At 39.0% G+C, this 19,977-nt stretch overlaps 1 protein-coding gene across 2 annotated transcripts in view; it reads left to right on the top strand.

Annotated features, from left to right (window-relative positions):
* Positions 1–19,977, top strand: part of LOC111159396 (family with sequence similarity 168 member A) — a 205,521-nt gene that overhangs the window by 369 nt on the left and 185,175 nt on the right. The gene's annotated exons all lie outside the window — the stretch shown is intronic.

Here is a 19,977-nt window from a genome sequence, read left to right as displayed (position 1 = left end):
GGGACTTTTAATAGCGATTGACCCGATATGGGACAGGAGCGTGAGATTGGGAGGTGGGGGTGGAATTTGGGATGGTTTTGGGCGAGATAGATGATGAGAGTGGAGTGGGATGGCTTTTAATGGGGGAGGGGACTGAATGAGGGTGATGGATTTGGGGTTGGCTTGGAGCAGTTGACAGCTTGGGATCCATCGGGGTGCAGGGTAGGGGGATGATTTCAATACACAGTGGGATTGCAGGTTTGGATAGGACCCTGGGGGAGGGGTGTTAATTCATGAGAGTGGAATTTGGGGTGGACTTAAGGCAGACTGATGGAGGTGGTAGAGCTGGGAGTAAGGGGCTTGGCACGGGTTGAGACCTGAGCTGGAAGTGGGCGTTTGCCATCTCTGGGTGGTGGGATTTGTGGAGACTTATGGAATAGCGTGGTTTAGGAGAACAGAGGAGGTAGAATTTGGGGTTTTTCTGGGGAATGCTCATGGAGGTTGGAATAGGAGCTGTTGGGGGTGGGACTTTCAGTGAGAGGAGTGTGATGGTGAGCTGGCAGGAGGGGGGTAAATTAGAAGTTAGGCCCAGAATGGTCAGGCAGAGATTGAAATTGGAGGTGGGTACAGGAGATGGGATTTAGGGTGATTTTAGAAGGACTGGAAAAGGCATGGTGGCTTCTTGGGTGCAGGCTTGAGGCAGAGGGCTCAGAAGACGCTGCTGGGCTAGACTCACTGAAAGAATAGTGGCAGGTGGTGAACAAGGTTGGGGGATGGTATCTTAAAGAAAATGTCCCTTGGCTGAGGTGGCAGAGGGAGTTTTGGAGAAGCAGTGTCTGAGATGAACTCATAGGACTGCAGAGGTGGTTGCTGATAGTAAGGTGGCAAACGCTATTTAACGGGTGGGAAACCTTGAGTTGTAGGTATGGATGGGGCAGGGAGCAGGGCTGGGAAGAGGTGCACTGGATGATTCTAGAGAGGAAGGATTCCGATGTCCTCCAAGAGACACAGGAGGGTCAGGGGTTGGACTTAAATGGACAGCTTTGGAGGCTGTGGTTGGGGGAGGAACAGTAATCAGAGGGGACTTTGCAAGGGACAGAGAAGGTGCATTAAAGACTCTTTCCTAGAGGACGTCTTAACTGTTAGTTCAGTCTTTTTGTTTCATTTGTATTAATATCATTAGTAAATCAACCCTAAGGGTAAAGTTAAGAGGGGCTTCAGTTAAAGCAGAATTAAGCAGGGGAGGGTGTTTTCTATTCATTTATTATAAAAAGAAAGTTTGGGGGAAAAAACCTACTCTTGAACTAAAGGTGGAGAAGATAAAACTGGAACGTGATAGATAATCTTTCTGTATGATGTCTCTGCCTTCTCTTTTCTGCCGTCCCCTTGGTGTATTTAAAAATTAGTCCTGGAATTTGGAATTAAATAGATTTGATGAGCTTGAGGTATTTAAGGGAGCATTCTTTGCTTGAGAACCCATGAATAACACTGAAAAATACGAGGCTGAATTTATTTTCTAGTCAAGCAATGTGCACGTACGTAGAAAGAGCTTAGGCCTATCCCCCCCCCCCTTAAAATTGATTGTCTGAAGACTCCATTTATTGGTGTCCTGGTTTGCAAGGCAATTAGGCCCATCATTGTATTGCAGGCTAATAATCCTGAGATGAATCTTGGCACCACTGCTTTATGTAAACAGAGAGAAGACAGGAAATATGGAAATGTCATAAATATTCATTGGTGAAATGGTTTGGTATTGATGGAGTTTTTCATTTGATTCTCTTTTGGCATTACTCGATAAGATTTAAAATAATTGGACTATATTTCTATAGATTGAATTTTCTTCTAAAGGAATTCAGGTGGTCAGAATTCTGTCATGTGGATAAATAAAGCATGTAGAATCATTTTTATTTTATTTTTTAAGGGTTGGTATTGATGTAGGCACACTGCATTAACTGCAGCAACAATGTCTCCATCTATTCATCAGCAATTTTCTTTAAAGCCTCATGATATGTTTATTCTTATGGCCGACTGGTGATGCTGGAAGGTAAAGAGGGATGTGACTGGGGGAAACAGCTTTAGGGAACCAATTTTCTGCACTTAATTGCATTAACTATGATACGTTAAACATGAAGTGGCTGTTGATTAGAGCTCAGACTGAGAAAACATGGGGAGGGATGTAAAGAGGATAAAACTGGCATCAACGGATCAAATGATTCTGTTTTTGTTCAGGCTTCAGAGTTCAGCTTGTAAACACGCCATTTTCTTTGGTTTGACAGTGGAGCATGTAAAAATGCCCAAAATTTAGGATTTTTTTCTTCTTTTTTGTGGATCCAAAATAGGCAGAATGATGGAAGGTTGGCCTTATCCTTGGAATTGAAAGTGTTTTATTATAAGGAAGCTTTATTATAATGAAGTCCAGGTTTGAGCAGTTACCTGTAATTTGATGAGAGTGTAATCTAACTAATGCAAGCATTTCTCATAACTTTACTCTGGGGTCCAGACATTGCTTTTGTGGATCTGCAGGCTTGAGCTAGAGGTGAGATATTTATATTAAAGCTCTGGCTTTTGAAAGCTCAAAATGAAAACTAATCGCTTAGGAGAAATGTCTTAGTGGATTTTTTCCTCCTTCACAGCTATGGGCATCTGTACAGTGGAAATGTATATAAAGTGTTTGTTTGATTCTTCTGATGTTCTGGTAAGGAGAGAACAGAGGAGGTACTGGTAGGCCCCTTGGTAATGAATGGCCTGTGAATTTAGAGGTGGAGAGTCCTGAGTTCAAATTTCCCATTCCACTACTTAATAGCTAAGTGATTTCAGTAAAGTCATTAAAAACCTTTCATACTTAGTGGTAATGGTTGCACAACATTGTGAATGTACTTACTTCTCCTGAATTGTACACTTAAATATGGTTGAAATAGTAAAAACAAAAACTTTTATACTTTGCAAGTCTGTCAAGGGAAACAACGCAGTTTATGCCCTAAAATAACCTTATGACCTGAAAACCCTACATATATGAACTATTTGTTCAGTGTTTATTTACTTATTACCTGCTAAATGTCAGGGGAAATGTAAATGAACAAAAAACAGTTGTCAAGGAGTTTTCATTGTTGGGAGAGAGATGATTTAAATATAGTGAGAGGAGTGAGGCATAACTAATGTGGTGGTTAAAGATGTGGATTCTGAAGTGGGTCCACCTTCCACTGCTAGCTGTGTGACCTTAGGCACAATGGTCATATCTGTAAAGTGGGCATTAAGAGAATAATTTCATAGGATTGTTTTGAGGACTTAACAAAATAATCCATGGAAAGTATTTAACACTGTGGGTTGGTTACATAGTACACATTAAAAAATACTGTTGCAAAATATATTATATGTTTAAAAAAATAATAAAATTTAAATTAAAAAAATAAAAAATACTGTTGTCATTATTATGAGATAGGAAAATATTAGAATGTGCATAGCCTTGTATATCATTCCATTGAGTTTTTGGTATTATGTTCTATAATTTATTAAAGAGGGATTACTTTGGATTATCATCTCACAGTTTATCTGGATATTTTCATGTTTACATATTTGCATATTTGTAGTCTATGAACTTTATTTTATTTTTTTAAAAGATTTTATTTATTTATTTATTTGACAAGAGAGATCACAAGTAGGCAGAGAGGCAGGCTGAGAGAGAGAGGGAAGCAGCCTCCCTGTTGAGCAAGAGCCTGATGTGGGGCTCTATCCCAGGACCCTGAGATCATGACCTGAGCTGAAGGCAGAGGCGTTAACCCACTGAGCCACCCAGGCGCCCCATAGTCTAGGAACTTTAATCAGTAAAGTACTAAACATATGTCTTAGCTGTTCGCTTCCTCGTCTATAAAATAAGAAGAAAACCTGCTCTGAGGGTTTAAATGACTTGCTTAAGGTTGCACAGTAAGTGGAAGAGTCTGGGCTACAGCTCCCAAATTCTGATTTCTTAACTCTGTATCTTTTTAAATTGTGGAATTAAACCGTAAGTATAAAGTGCATATAACATACATCTTTAAGGAATGGAACAAATTGAAGATCGATATTTTTCCTGTTTGGCTTAAAAAGGAAATTTGTAGTACCTTTAAAGCCTCTTGTGATTTCCTGCCTGATTGAATGTCTCTCCATTTCTCTTCCTCATAAGTAACCACTTCCCTGAATTTTGTGTGAATCATTCACTTTCTTGTCTTTATTCTCTATAGTTTTACCAAAACAAGTGCATATTCTAAACAATATATATTTTTTTACCTTTGCAACTTTATATAAATAGAATCATAGTGTAAATATTCTTCTGTGACTTGCTTTATTTTTATCTTTTTTTTTTTTTGTAAGAGGTTTATTTATTTGAGAGAGAGAGAGAGAACGCGCACTAGCGGAGAGGAAGGGCAGGGGGAGAGAAATGTGGGACTCAATCCCAGGACTCCGGGATTATGACCTGAGCCCAAGGCAGGTGGTTAACTGACTGAGCCACCCAGGTGCCCCAATTTTTATCTATTATTTTTTAACTTTAAAGGAGCTTTATTTCTTCCACCATTAAAATAGCATATGCACATGGTACAAGTTGGAAATTATAAAAAGTAAAAGGAGGGATTCCTGGGCGGCTCATTTGTTAAGCGTCTGCCTTTAGCTCGGGTCATGATCCCAGGGTACGGGTCTCGAGCCCCACATCAGGCTCCCTGCTTGGTAGGGAGCCTGCTTCTTCTCCCACTCCTCCTGCTTGTGTTCCCTCTCTTGCTGTGTCTCTGTCAAATAAATAAATGAATATAATCTTTAAAAAAAATAAGTAAAAGGAGGCAAAATTATTTTCTATAATCCCATTATCTATCAATACTTATTTATATGTATGTGTAAATAAAAAAATAAATACACCTATCAGTAGATGTATGTGTACACATACGAACACACACACAGGCATAGTCTAGATAGCAAGAGGAAGCCAGTTTGCATTTATGGCTAATCAGATTATCCAGATGTGGGTCAATCATACTTGGAAATAGGAATGGGAGAGGGGTAAATAGCAGCCTTTGTGAGCTGTGAAACAGCACTTTCTTAGAGCTTGTACCTCATTGACAGTTCTTTATTTACTAAATACTAATTCTTTATCACCTTAGCACTTCATTTCATACTTTGATAAGTCACTTAACTCTTTGGGTCAGAATTTTTGTGCGTTTTTTTGTGCCTAGTACATTGATCCTTTCCTGTTTGTCCAGGAGGGTCTGTCATCTGATGTACAGAGAGTACCATGAATAGGAAGTCATCACTTATACATACCAGAATTCATCAACATAAACACCAAGAATGTTTTGTCTAAGAGATATGAAATCAAATTCATTAATAGTCTGTTGGAGCTTCAGTTTACTTATCTGTAAAATGGGTTTCAAATGAGATAATAAATGTGAAAATACCTTTTAAACTATAAAGGATTATATAAATGTTAGGGTTTTTTTCCCCCCCTCCTAGTTTACAAAATTGAAATCCCCATGCAGAGGTACAAAGCTTGTTATGCTTGGTTTATTGCTTTTCTGAAAGGTTCTTCTTGGAGGTGGGAGTATATGGACAGTTCACAATTTCTCCCTTAAGACTTGAAAACTGTTGGGGCAGAGAAGGTGCTAGAAGACTTTCTCCTAGTTAATTTATGGGACATGGTTCTGCTGTTAACTGTGCTGGCTAGCTCAAAATGAAATAATTGAGGCTGTATTGAAGTGGAGAATGCAGTATACAATGTTTGCTCTTCATTATCCTGACAAAACTCAGTTTTCTACCTGTAACTTATTACCAAGATAGGGTAGTAAAGTGGGATAAATTATCTGTGCATGTGTAGAAGGGAGATAATACTCCATTGTTGATTTGTCCTATGGGTTAAACAAGATAAGAAGGACAGAGAACCTGGAACCTTGACTGGCACACGTATAATTGGTACTTAATATGGTAGCTATGACTATTATTTTTATTTTACTTATGAATTGTTTAAATTTATGAATTGTTTAAATTTTCCTGTAGGCTGTTCTTTTGTTATTCAGTGTTTTCCTGGGCTGTATCTCCTCACACTCATTTTACATTATTTTAATATTATCACAAGTAAAGCAGAACAAAAACCTAAATCCACAACTGCAGTACATTCCAAGGCCAAATAGCTAGTAGTCTTGTCTTCGTCAGATATGTTTAAGACATCTGTCCAACAAATAACATATTGAGTGATTATTAGATGGCAATGAAGGAGTGCTGGAAATATGGGATACAAAAATTAAATTTCCCTGCTCTTAAGGAGTTTATAGTCAGTTTTTTTGGAAGATAGACATGCCACACATTGCCATAGCATAGCTTAGTAGGATAAGTGCTATAGTGGGGGAATGAACAATGGGCATGGAGGGGATGGTGGTGGTTGTGGCCTGATCTGCCTGGGGGGAGCAGGAAGAGAGAGGTGCTTGAAGGAGTTAATGCTTGAGCTGAGACTTGAAGGAGATTTGGATGTGTTGCGAAGGAGAGCTTAAGAAAGGTTCATGAAGTCAAACCACAATCTTGATTGTTCCCTCCCAGTGTTCTTGTAGGCCTTGGTCTGTACCCCCTTTTTAAGGCCTTTCTAACATGCGTACCTACTGTAAGACCAAATAAGCAAATCCCCAAATATATTGTACTGTCATGCTCCTGTTCTTTCTGTATTCTATTTCTTTTACCTGGAAAGCCCTCTTCTACTGAATTTCTTAATCTTTACTTTGTCCATTAGACAAGTTGTACTAATGAACAGGTTTTTTGGTTTTTGTTCTTTCCAGTTTGTTGTTTAGCAGGAAGAGATTTTTGAAGCTATTGAAACTAGCTGGTATTTAAGAAGAAATCTTTATTGTTTTTGCTCTCTTAGTAAACGTTGATATTTCTTAGGGTTGGTTCCTTGGCTCACTGGTCTTTTTTTTTTTTTTAAGTTTTTTTTTTTTTTTTTTTAAGATTTTATTTATTGGGGCACCTGGGTGGCTCAGTGGGTTGAGCCGCTGCCTTCGGCTCAGGTCATGATCTCAGGGTCCTGGGATCGAGTCCCGCATCGGGTTCTCTGCTCAGCAGGGAACCTGCTTCCCTCTCTCTCTCTCTCTCTCTCTCTGCCTGCCTCTCCGTCTACTTGTGATCTCTCTCTGTCAAATAAATAAATAAATAAAATCTTAAAAAAAAAAAAAAAGATTTTATTTATTTATTTGACAGAGAGCATAAGTAGGCAGAGAGAGAGAGGGGGAAGCAGGCTCCCCACTGATCAGAGAGCCCAGTGCGGGGCTTGATCCCAGGACCCTGGGATCATGACCTGAGCCAATGGCAGAGACGTTAACCCACTGAGCCACCCAAGTGCCCCTCATTGGACTTTTTTAGATTCTTTCCTTAAGTAGTCTTGCCCATTCTGTTGGCTTTAATTGCTACCTATAGGCTGATGAAATATCTCCAGCTTGGAGCTCTCTGCTGAGCTCTAGACTTGTAAATGTCACTGGCTTTTGGCTATCTACATATATCTATTTAGATCTACCTCAGATTCAGTAGGTCTGAAACATAGTTCATTTTCCTGTCCACTTCTAATCTCTTCCATTCTGTACCCCTCCCCAAACAAAAAGTTAAAATCGTCTCTTCCTGTAGTTTTGTAACTTAAATGCACTCCATCCAATCATACAGGCTAATGAATCTGTGCCATATCTTTTTTTTTTTTTTTTAGATTTAATTCCAATATCATTAACATACAGTGTTATATTAGTTTCAGTGGTACAATACAGTGATTCAACAATTCCTCCTCTTACTCAGTGCTCATCATGTTAAGTGTACTCTTAACCCCCTTCTCTGTTCACCCTTACCCCCCCCCGCCCCCACCCCCTGCCACCTCCTCTCTGTTAGTCCTTGGCTTGTTTTCCATAGTTAAGCGTCTTTTTTTGGTTTCTTTTTTTTCCTTTGTTTTGTTCTTAAATTCCACACGTGAGTGGAATCGTATAGTATTTGTCTTTCTCTGATTTATTTCACTTAGCATTGCACCTTCTAGATCTATCCATGTTGTAGCAAATGGCAGTTTTTTTTATGGCTGAGTAATATTCCATTGTGTATAAATACCACATCTTCTTTATTCTTTCATCTGTTGACAGACACCTGGACTGCTTCCATAATATGGCTGTTGTAACTAATGCTGCAGTAAACATAGGGCTGCATGTATCCTTTTGAATTAGTGTTTTTGTATTCCTTGGGTAAATACTCAGTAGTGGAATTACTGGATCATTGAATAGTTCTATTTTTAACTCTTTGAGAAACCTCCATACTGTTTTCCACAGTGACTATACCAGGTTGCATTCCCACCAACAGTGCACAAGTGTTCCTTTTTCTCCACATTTTTGCCAACACTTGTTGTTTCTTGCTTGGCAGGTGTGAGGTGATATCTCATTGTGGTTTTGATTTGCATTTCCCTGATGATTAATGATGTTGAGCATCTTTTCATGTATCTGTTGGCCATCTGTATGTCCTTTAAGAAATGTCTGTTTTTAAATTGGATTATTATTATTTTTTGATGTTGTATAAGTTCTTTACATATATCTTGGAAACTAATCATTTATTGAATATGTCATTTGCAACTATCATTTCCCATTCAATAGATTGTCTTTTTTTCCTTTGCTGTGCAGAAGCTTTTTATCTTGATTTAGTCCCAGTAGTTTGTTTTTGCTTTTATTTCCCTTGCCTCAGGAGACATTTCTAGAAAAATCTCACTATGGCCCATGTCAGAGAAATTACTACCTCCGCTCTCTTCTAGAATTTTTAAGGTTTTAGGTCTCACATTTAAGTCCTTATCCATTTTGAGTTTATTTTTGTGTATGCTGTAAGAAAGTAGCCCAGTTTCATTCTTTTCTGTGTAGCTGTCTAGTTTTCCCAACATCATTTGTTGAAGAGATGGTCTTTTTCCCATTGCATATTCTTGTGCCCTTAGTCTTCTCCCTTATCTCTCACAGCCAAAAATAAATCTAACTAAGTATTTCTGAAATTCATCTTTCCTTTCCTTTCCTTTCCTAATTACCATCTTAGTTCAGACCCTGATCCCACCTGGACAAGTACAGTAGTCTCCTAACTGGTTTCTGTATTACCCATCTAGTAAACCTTTCACTCAGCAGCTAGAACGTATCCAGTAGATGTATATGTCTACATCATTCTCTTGCTTAAATCCTTTTATTGGCTCTAAAGTCTAAGCTCCTTAGCATGACTATTAGGACTTCTATGCTAGCTCCTTAGCATAACCTATTAGGCCTTTTGTGACCTGTTCTTGTGTACTTCTCCTACCTATACTCTTCCTATGGTTGATAATACTGAGTAGCGTGTAGTTCCTACAGACACCTTGCAATTTCAGACCTTTGTTCGTGCCATTTTTCCTGGGGGTTGGGTGCATCTCTCCTAAGAAACCTTTCAGAACCCTTAAGATTGCCCTAAGTGCCCCATTTTGTTCCGGGGGTCATCCAGTGCATGCTTCTGTCATAATACTATGTTATGTAGGTCAACTGTTTTTGTTTGCTACTTCAGTTAACTCGAAGTGTCTTGATGACAGGGACTCCTGTCCTCATCATAGTTTTCGCTCCTGGAGGGTGCATCCCAAGTAGTGAGTGCCCTGAACCTAGTAAGGACAGATGATAAGCCAGTACTATGAGATTCTACTTAGGAGTGGGGTGATAGTTTTTTCGATGTGGTTTTTTAATTTGTTTAGAATGGAATTTAGAATTTAATTGGATTGATAAAGGGTTTAGTGATGATGATGGTGTGTAACACAAGGTTCAGAAGTAGAAGATAGTAAGAGGGTATATTCAGGAGTTGGTAAATGCTTTCAGTAAAAATTTTAGGCTTTGTGGGTCACATGCAGTCTATATTACTTCTTCTTTTCCTTTTCCTCCTTTCCCTTCCCATCTTCTTCCTGCTCTTCCTCTTTTCTCCTCTTATGTTTCATTCTTAACTCACAGGCTATCGGAAATCAAACTTTAAGTTGTAGAATATTGAAGATCAAAGAGATTAAGGCAAGGTCATATTTCTTGTTTTATTTATTATTATTATTATTTTTAAAAGATTTTATTTATTTATTTGACAGAGAGAGAGACACAGTGGAGAGCAGGAAGCCTGATGTTGGGGCTCAATCCCAGGACCCTAGGATCATGACCTGAGCTGAAGGCAGATGCTTAATGACTAAGCCATCCAGGCGCCCCTTGTTTTATTTATTATAAAATTTAGTGCCTTGGGTAATTATACATATCTTTAGTGTAGAGAACAATTATACAGGAATTTTATGGTCAAACTACCATGCTGTTTATTTAAAAGTTGGACATTTTATTAAATGGGCCATTGATCTTTGTATGAAGATGTTGTAAGGACACTTTGGTTTATAAAGCTCCAATACAACTCCCCTTCCTCCCTCTTTAAGCAGATATCTGGGTCCTGTCAGAATATGCCTATTTTTATGATGATATAGATTGTGTTTTTTCTTAGATATGGACATTTTCTTTTTAAATATTTATTTTAAATATTTATTTTTTTGTTATTTAAAAAAATATTTTATTTACTTAACTGAGAGAGAGCATTAAGTGGTGGGGGAGATAGGGGGAGAGGGAGAAGTAGACTCCCCACTGAGCACGGATCCTGACAGGGCTTGATCCCAGGACCAGGGATCATGATCTGAGCTGGAGACAGATGCTTAACCAACTGAGCCACCCAGGTACCCCTGTTTATTTATTCAAGAGAGAATGTGAGCCAAGAGCGTGGTGAGGAGAGGGGTAGAGTGAGAAGGGGAGAGAGAGAGAATCACCAGCATACTCCCTACTGAGCAAGGAACTGAATCCCATGACCCTGAGATTGTGACCTGAGTCAAAATCAAGAGTCAGATGTTCAAATGACTGAGCCACCCAGGCACCCCAGATATGAAGATTTTGAAGGAATTGTGGCTGATAATTTTTTTACAGTATATTTCAATCCCTGACTGACTCAAGATTATGATCTTTATTTGCTTTCTGATCATGTCCTTCAAGCTTGACTGTTTCTGCTGATGCTCATATTTTCTAGCCTTTGTTTTATCATTTTTTCACATAGCCTATTTTTTTTTTTAAGATTTTATTTATTATTAGAGTACGTGCTTCTGTGAGTTGGGAGAGGGGCATAGGGAAGGGGCAGAGGGAGAGGGAGAGAGAGAATCTCCAGTGGACTCTGCACTGAGTGAGAAATCCTACATGGGGCTCAGTGTCACCACCCCAAGATCATGACCTGAAGTGAAACCAAGAGCTGGACATTCAACTGACTGAACCACCCAGGTGCCCCACATATCATAGTTTTCTAATTTGTCCTTCTTCTTTTATTTTGAATTTAGAGCAAAAATCTCTATCTGTAAATATATTTCTGCAAACATAATTTTATTTTATTTCTTTAAAGATTTTATTTTTTGACACAGAGAGAGAAGGAACATAAGCAGGGGGAGTGGGAGAGGGAGAAGCAGGCTTCCTGCAGAGCAGGGATCCTGATGCGGGGCTTGATCCCAGGACTCTGGGATCATGACCTGAACCGAAGGTAGACACGTAACAGGCTGAGTCACCCCCGCACCCCTGCAAACGTAATTTTTGTATTTTACTTGACCTGTAGTGCATAGGTGTGTCATGTTGAATTATTTTCCTTAAGGATGAAGAAATCAAGACTCAAGGGTAATTTGACTGGCCTTAGGACTAGTAGGGATGAAGATGCAAAGATAAAAGGGACCTAAAACTTGAGTATTTGTAATAGGTAATGTGCTGGGTATTTTCTTTCTCTATATAATTTAATTGTCACGTTTACCCTTTATAGGATATTGTGCCTATTTTACAGAAGAGGAAACTGAAGCAACTGTGGCTTGTAGGGATAAAGTAGCTTGCATTTGGTTACATAGCCAGGAAGAGAAGAGAGCACGTATTAAAAATCTAATCTGCCTTGTTCCAAAGTCCTCCGTAGTTTTAAACTCTGAGGTCAGTATTTTTTAGTCTACTTAGATGAGTGGTAAGTATTTGGCTACACATTAGAATCACTGGAGGAGCTGTTTAAAAAAAAGAAAGATGAAAAGACATGTCCCAGGGATGCCTGGGTGGCTCGGTTGGTTAAGCCGCTGCCTTCGGCTCAGGTCATGATCCCAGCGTCCTGGGATCGAGTCCCGCATCGGGCTCCTTGTTCTGTGGGGAGCCTGCTTCTCCCTCTGCCTCTGCCTGCCACTCTGTCTGCCTGTGTTCGTTCTCTCTCCCTCTCTCTCTCTGACAAATAAATAAATAAAAACTTAAAAAAAAAAAAAAAAAAGACATGTCCCAGTTCCACCCCAACCAGTGCTAACAGAACTTTTGTAGATGAACCTAAGGTTGGTTGTGTATGTGTGTATGTTTATATAGAATGTATAAATTAAAAAGAAGTTGTATGGGTGGAGTGAAACAGGTGAAGGGGATTAAGAGTATATTTATTATGATGAGCACTAAGTAGTGTATAGAATTGTTGCATCACTATATTATGCACCTGAAACTAATATAATACTGCATGTTAATTATATTGGAATTAAAAAAATAAGTTGTATTGAGATGTATGTAACCTATATAGAAAAAAGTGCACAGAAAGTATAACCGGCACTCAGATCAAGAAAGGGAACCTGGGACGCCTGGGTGGCTCAGTCAGTTGGGCATCTGCCTTTGGCTCAGGTCGTGATCCCAAGATCCTGGGATGGAGCCCCACATCAGGCTCCTTGCTCAGCGGAGAGCCTGCTGTTCTCTCTGCCTGCTGCTCCCCCTGCTTGTATACACTCTCTCTTTTTCTCTCTCTCTCACTCTGATGAATAAATAAATTAAAAAAAAAAAAAAAAAGAAAAGGAACGTTTCCCCTTCCTCCAAGATAACCAATATTCTGACTTCTAATACCATAGATTATTTTTGCTTATTTGAACTTTCATAAGATATGACTGGCTTTTTGCACTCAACTGTGATTTATTTATGTTCTTGTGTATAACAATAGATTGTTTATGCTCATTGACATACTAGCAGTAGTTCTCAAGCATTTTAGTATCTTCACTCTTGCTAATTATTGAAGACTACAAAGAGCCTTCATTTGTGGGTTTTATCTATCAATTTTGCTGTATTAAAGATTAAAACTGGGGGCACCTGGCCATCTCAGTTGGAAGAGCATGCTACTCTTGATCTTGGGATTGTGAGTTTGAGCTCCATATTGGGTGTAAAGATTACAAAAAAAAACCAAAAAAACCCTGAAATTTATTTTATTTAATTAATTTATTTATTTTTATTTGTCAGAGAGAGGGAGAGAGAGCAAGCACAGGCAGACAGAATGGCAGGCAGAGGCAGAGGGAGAAGCAGGCTCCCCGCCAAGCAAGGAGCCCGATGTGGGACTCGATCCCAGGACGCTGGGATCATGACCTGAGCCGAAGGCAGCTGCTTAACCAACTGAGCCACCCAGGCGTCCCTTATTTTATTTTTAAAGATTTTATTTATTTATTTGACAGAGATCACAAGTAGGCAGAGAGGCAGGCAGAGAGAGAGAGAGGAGGAAGCAGGCTCCCTGCTAAGCAGAGAGCCCGATGTGGGGCTCGATCCCAGGACTCTGAGATCATGACCTGAGCTGAAGGCAGAGGCTTTAACCCACTGAGCCACCTAGGTGCCCCAAAACCTGAAATTTAAAAAGTATTAACTTACTTAAAAATACCAAATATATTAAATATTAGCATATTTTTATGAAAGTAATTATATTATTCCAAGTCAGAACTGTTAGAAGGATAATATTTTACATTTTTCCAGTCTTTTTACCGTCTGGATACACACACACACATATATATTTTTTAAATTTATTTATTATTTTTAATTGGAGTATAGTTGACACCTGACTGGATATATATCTGCTTCTACATTAAATGTTTTGCAGTTGATTGTTTTGTATGTAATATATTAAAAAAATCTAGTCCCACATAGATAATGTGGCTAGAAGAGGAAGGACTGTTTTAAAGGTTTTTTTTTTTTTTTTTTATTTGACGGAGAGAGAGATCACAAGTAGTAGGCAGAGAGGCAGGCAGAGAGAGAGGAAGGGAAGCAAGCTCCCTGCTGAGCAGATAGCCCGATGTGGGGTTCGATCCCAGGACTCCGGGATCATGACCTGAGCTGAAGGCAGAGGCTTTAACCCACTTAGCCACCCAGGCACCCCAGGAAGGACTGTTTTAATTGCCTTTTTAGATAATTGTGGATATTACTTTTTGATACTACACCAAAACTTGACAACTGTAAGTTTCTTGAAGGTCCATTATGTTATAGAATCTGAAACTGTATCAGTGAGCTTTTCATATTGTATTACATTAAAATCATCAGTTTGTTTTGTACTTTGAGTGATCTACCTGTGAATGATTTTGTAGCATCATGCATTGGTCATTTGGAAAATACTGGTTTACTGAATTATGCAGATCTTCTAAATGTTAATGCATTCTAATACATAATGTCAAAAAAATCACATTAGTTCATATTTCCACTAATCTTTTTTTTTTTTTTAAGATTTTATTTATTGATTTGACAGAGAGAGAGATCACAAGTAGTCAGAGAGGCAGGCAGAAAGAGAGAGAGGGAAGCAGGTTCCCCGCGGAGCAGAGAGCCGATGTGGGGCTCGATCCCAAGACCCTGAGATCATGACCTGAGCCGAAGGCAGAGGCTTAACCCACTGAGCCACCCAGGCACCCCTATTTCCACCAATCTGATCAGACAAGTCTTTTCTAATTTTTGCTTCAAAGCTTAAATTTTAGCATTGGCAAGAAATAGTGACAGTTGTTTTCCATGAAGTGAGACTCACATTGTTCATTTTTGAAAAAGTGTCTGCTGAACATGGAAGTCTGAATAATCATAGTTTGTCTGCCAGTTGTTCTTTCAAGTAAAAATGGTGTTTCATGAAAAAAGCTAGTTCAGCTTGGAACTTAATTGCACAAGTGCTTTAATGCTTTTCTTTGAGACAATTCTTATATTTGGTATGCAGGAAATGTGTACTTTCCATTTTATGCTTTATGTGTACTTTCCATTTCATCACAGAAATTAAAAACGTGTAGTTAATGATTGAGATTAATAAAATTAATCATTTTTGTGGCTTCATCAAGAACATTCTTTAGTGAAACTGAAACTCTCTTTTTTTTGGCATGGTTATGAAGAATGTATAGATACTATTATAGTTTGGTGTCACTGCCTTCATTCAATACAAGATGGTGTGTTTTTATTTATTAGTATGATTATGTTTCCAGACTTTACTTATTTCTTACTGAGGGAGTAGATGGTTTTGTTAAACCTTTACTAACAATACTGTTTGACAGCCAGCATGAATGCAGTTCGTTTTTCCTTGGCTTAGTAGAACCAAAATACTTTAGAGTTGAGCAGTTTCACAGGTTTGTCAGGATGTTAGAAAATCACTGGATTTGGTACTTATTCTTCACCACCTTGTGGGGAAGGAAAGGTGTGAAATGGCCTTTAGAGAATGGTGCATAACTATGCATAAAAGTGGTTCTCTAGGTGTATTTAGTCTTTCTGCTTTTAACTTGGATAATTTGCAATAGAAAAAGAAAAAAGATGCAGATGAAGCCACTGCCAAGTACTGTTGTTGCATAATGACTTGGGTTTTTCACTGTGATTGGGCAGGGGAGAATGGAGGAGGTAGGTTAGACAAGTTGTAGTGCTAAGCATTATTTTACCTTTCTGCTAGCATGCTTTTTTTTTTCTTTTTTAAGATTTTATTTTTTTGAGAGAGAGAAAGAGAGAGAGAGATCACGAGTAGGGGGAGGGTCAGAGGGAGAAGCAGACTCCCCACTGAGTAGGGAGCCCAGTGTGGGTGGGGCTCAATGCCAGGACCCTGGGGTCATGACCCCAGCTGAAGGCAGACACTTGACTGACTGAGACACCCAGGTGCCCTTTGTCAGCACGCTTAAACAGCCCGGAACCTCAGTTCTGAGGGGAAAATGAACATTCATTGTGTATCTACATTGTGCTAGTCCTTTATGTATGTTATCTTATTTAAACTCACAATTATCCTGTAGGATGGTCACAATTATTTTATACAAGAGAAAACTTAGGCTCAGAGATGTGGAAGCTGCTCGGGTCCATGAGCCAGTAAGTAATTAGTGTGAAATTTATTCCTAGACTTTTCTGTCTCCAAAGCCTGAGTGCTTTGCTATCTTCCAAGGACAGTGTCTTAGTGATCATTTGTATATCTTTGATACCTGGGACCTAGTAAAGCTTAGTACATTTGGTTTAACAAATGAGTCAGTTATAAATGAGTGAACCAGTTTTTACAGAGTAGGATGTAGGGGTGCCTGGGTGGCTCTGTCGGTTAAGCATTTGCCTTTGTCTCAGGTCATGCTCCCAGGGTCCTGGGACCGAGCCTTGCTTTGGACTCCCTGCTCAGTGGGGAGTTTGCTGCTCCCTCTGCCACTCCCCCTGGCTGTGCTCTCCCTCCCCCTCTTTCTCTTTCTCTCTCTCTCTGCCAAATAAATAAATAAAATCTTAAAAAAAAAAAAATCCACAGAGTAGGATGTAACCTAATCCCTCTGGGCTACTGTGTAGATTGATATTGATGCCACAAAGTTTGCCCTCTAAGGTCTGGTCACCATTTGCTGTGGGGGAAAAGGTTAACCTTCTTGGTGATAAGTTCTATAAAATTATTTAATTTGGATATTTAGGAATTGAAGAGATATAATAGGGTGAACTTTCCTTGCATTGTTACTGATATCTTCAGAAATAGGTAGTACATCTGTTTTGCTCTTGCTTTCCCCCTTACTAGCTGTGAGACCTTGGACATGGCACTTTTCTGTGCCTTGTTTTTTTAATCTTTAAAAGGAGAAGGGCAGGGGTGCCTGGGTGGCTTAGGCAGTTAAACATCTGCCTCTGGCTCAGGTCATGATCCCAGGGTCCTGGGATGAGCCCCACATTGGGGGGAGGGAGGTGGTCCCTGCTCAGCAGGGAACCTCCTTCTCCCTCTCCCCCTGCTGCTCCCCCTGCTTGTGCTTTCACACACTCTCTCTCTCAAATAAATAAATAAAATTAAGAAGAAAATAGAAGGGCGGTAATATTAGCAGATAATTCCTGGTAGTTATGAGGATTGAATGAAGTAATTCATATAAAAATCTTAATACCATGTTTAGCATATATTAATTACTCAATAAATGCTAGCTGTTATTCATATTATCCTTCTAGAATGAAGTATAGGATTTAATATGACTTATTGGAACAATGTTTTGATTTTTAAAGCATTTTTTAAAGATGAAAAAAATTTTTTTAAGTAATCTCTACACCCAATATATGTCTTGAACTCACAACCCCAAGATCAAGAGTCACATATATTCCACTGACTGAGCCAGCCTAGGTGCCCCTAAAGATTTATATTATAGAAATAAAGCACTGTATTTATTGGGTTTTGTATTTTGGGATTTGTTTTCTGATTGTAGTTTGCTTGGTCTTCCTGGCAATGAAGCTCTAATTTTCGCTGTTTGCCTGAATTTCTTGGTGAGCCAGAGCAGAGCAGATATGATGACCTTTAACTCTCCATCAACTTTTTAAACCTTGTAGTCTAGATGAAATAGGTTGGATTGTTCTGGAGAGTTCACAGAGGTTGATAGTTTTTTCTAATTTAAAAATGTCAGTGAATGTGACAAATACCCCTTTCTAAATTTTTTCTAACTATACCAGTCATCAGTGAGAAGATGCAGTATTTCTCCATAGTACCCAGAACCAAAGAGGCATGTGTTTTTTAAAATTTTCTGCATTTATTTATGGTGGTGGTAGTATCCATCTTTTTGGGACTTATGGCTTAGACAGTACATTTTGGTCAAGCTGTGGAGTTATGGAGAGGAAAAACTTACCTGTTCTAAATGAACATATCTGAAAGCCTGACACCCCTTCAGTCAAGTATCAGTGTAAGTATACTGTCTCCTAGATGGGAGTTAGCATGAAACTCTTGAACACTTAAAACCTTTGAGATGAGGTCTAGGTTCCCTAATACAGTATATAAGACAGTTTGTTAAATAACCTCTCCCTGTCTCCCTCTTGACTGTCATTATTTGCCTCTCCTCCTGTGTTACACATTTTATCTCTAATACTAATGAAATGTACACTGTGCTGTGTTTTCAGTTCTCCAGATGTGCCATGCCTCTTGTTTCAGTGTCTTTGACGTTCCTCTTTGGGCCTGGACGTCTCTTTGTAAATCTTTTTTTTTTTTTTTTTTTAAGATTTTATTTATTTATTTGTCAGAGAGAGAGAGAGAGAGCGAGAGAGCTAGTGAGAGCGCACAATCAGGCAGAGAGGCAGGCAGACAGAGCAGGCTTCCCACTGAGCAAGGAGCCCGATGTGGGACTCGATCCCAGGATTCTGGGATCATGACCTGAGCTAAAGGCAGAGGCTTAACAGACTGAGCCACCCAGGGGTCCCTAATCTCTTTGTAAATCTTAATTGACCTAACTCCTACTTGGACTTTAAGGCTTAGCTTAGGAGTTAACCTTTTCTAGAAAGCTTTCCTTGATTTTTCCCAGGTTGGGATTGGGTACCCTATCTCTGGGTTGCTTTGATTGTAACTGTATATTTATTATCTATTGATTTCCTCCACTTGCAAGGAGCAGGGATTGTATCTGATCACCTTTTTTCTCAACGGCCCATTTTTGGAACTCGGACATCAGTAAGATCTTGTTGAGTGAATCCATAGTTTCTGTCTAGTCTGTTAGCAGCTGTAATTTCCCAACTGGCTGCATTTACTCCATATTGTTCTAGGCTTAGTTTTTGTAGAATGGCTTTTCTGATCCCCCTCCCCCCAGTCTTGTCTCTGCTATACTTCAGTCCACTCTCATGCTGTTCTTTGTCCGTGGTGGGATCAGTGGAGCCATTCGCAGTAGACCTGTAGATTCTCAGAACTTGATTTGTGATAGATCCTAGACTCTCACTTGAAATGAGTCAGGGTTTTATTGGTAAATGAAGAAGTTGGGACCTTTTGATTGCTTTTCTAACTCTTGGTTCTTTTCTGTGCTTCCAAGTTTCCTCTTTACTAACCTTTGGGTCAGTTTTAACTTTTAGGTAACATAAAACAAATGCCACAAAATTAAATTTTATCAGTGCTCAGCTTGTGCATTTGATTTTTTGACCCTAAATATAGGATTTGACTTATCAGTTATGGTGGTGGGATGACTGAGATTTCAGGAAATGTGGGGTTTTATGACTGTCTTGTTAAGCCCTTAGTGGTTCCTGACAGGTGATTTAAATTATGGCTTCCAAAAAAAACCAAAAAAGGTTTTGCTAACTAAAGTCTTAGTAGCGGTTAAAAATAATCATTTATGGATGCATTCATTTAGTTAACATGGGTGTTACACTCTGTGCTAGATAAGCTCTTTTTTCTTTCTTTCCTTCTCCTATTTTTTTCTCTTTTTCTTTTTCCTTTTCCCTTTTCTTTCTTCTAAGGGTTGAGCTCATGACCCTGGATCAAGACCTGAGCTGAGATTGAGAGTCAGACGCTTAACCAGTTGAGCCACCCAGGCACCCCATGTGCTAGGTAGGTTCTGATGAGATGAGTAGGATGTGGTCTCTGTCTCCAAGGGGCTCCCTGGTGCAAGGGAAAAGGTATAAACAAATACATTACATTCAGTGTTTTATAGATGCTGTAAAATAACTAGCAAAGAGGGAGGTGTTAGTACCTTTTTCAGGGAAGAGTTCTTGGAGGAGTAGACACCTGAGCTTATTTCTGAAGAGGAATGGGTTTGGTGTGTGAGAGATTCTAGATGTAGAGTCAGAAAACCTAGATTTGAACTCCAGCTCAGCCACTTACTAGCTCTCTGACTTGGGGAAAGTTGTTTAAGTACTCTGAATTTCAGGTTTTTTATCCTCTAAAGTGAGAATAATCATGTCAATAATTATTGTCAATAATAATATCAATAATAATGTCAATAATCATGAATAATTATTTAAGACATGAGAAAGAACTTCATAAATGTTGTCCACAAATATT

The sequence above is a fragment of the Enhydra lutris genome, unplaced genomic scaffold (assembly GCF_002288905.1).
Source record: "Enhydra lutris kenyoni isolate GAN:26980312 unplaced genomic scaffold, ASM228890v2 scaffoldscaffold68, whole genome shotgun sequence".
NCBI lineage: Eukaryota > Metazoa > Chordata > Mammalia > Carnivora > Mustelidae > Enhydra > Enhydra lutris.
This window is presented reverse-complemented; position numbering and strand designations above follow the sequence as displayed.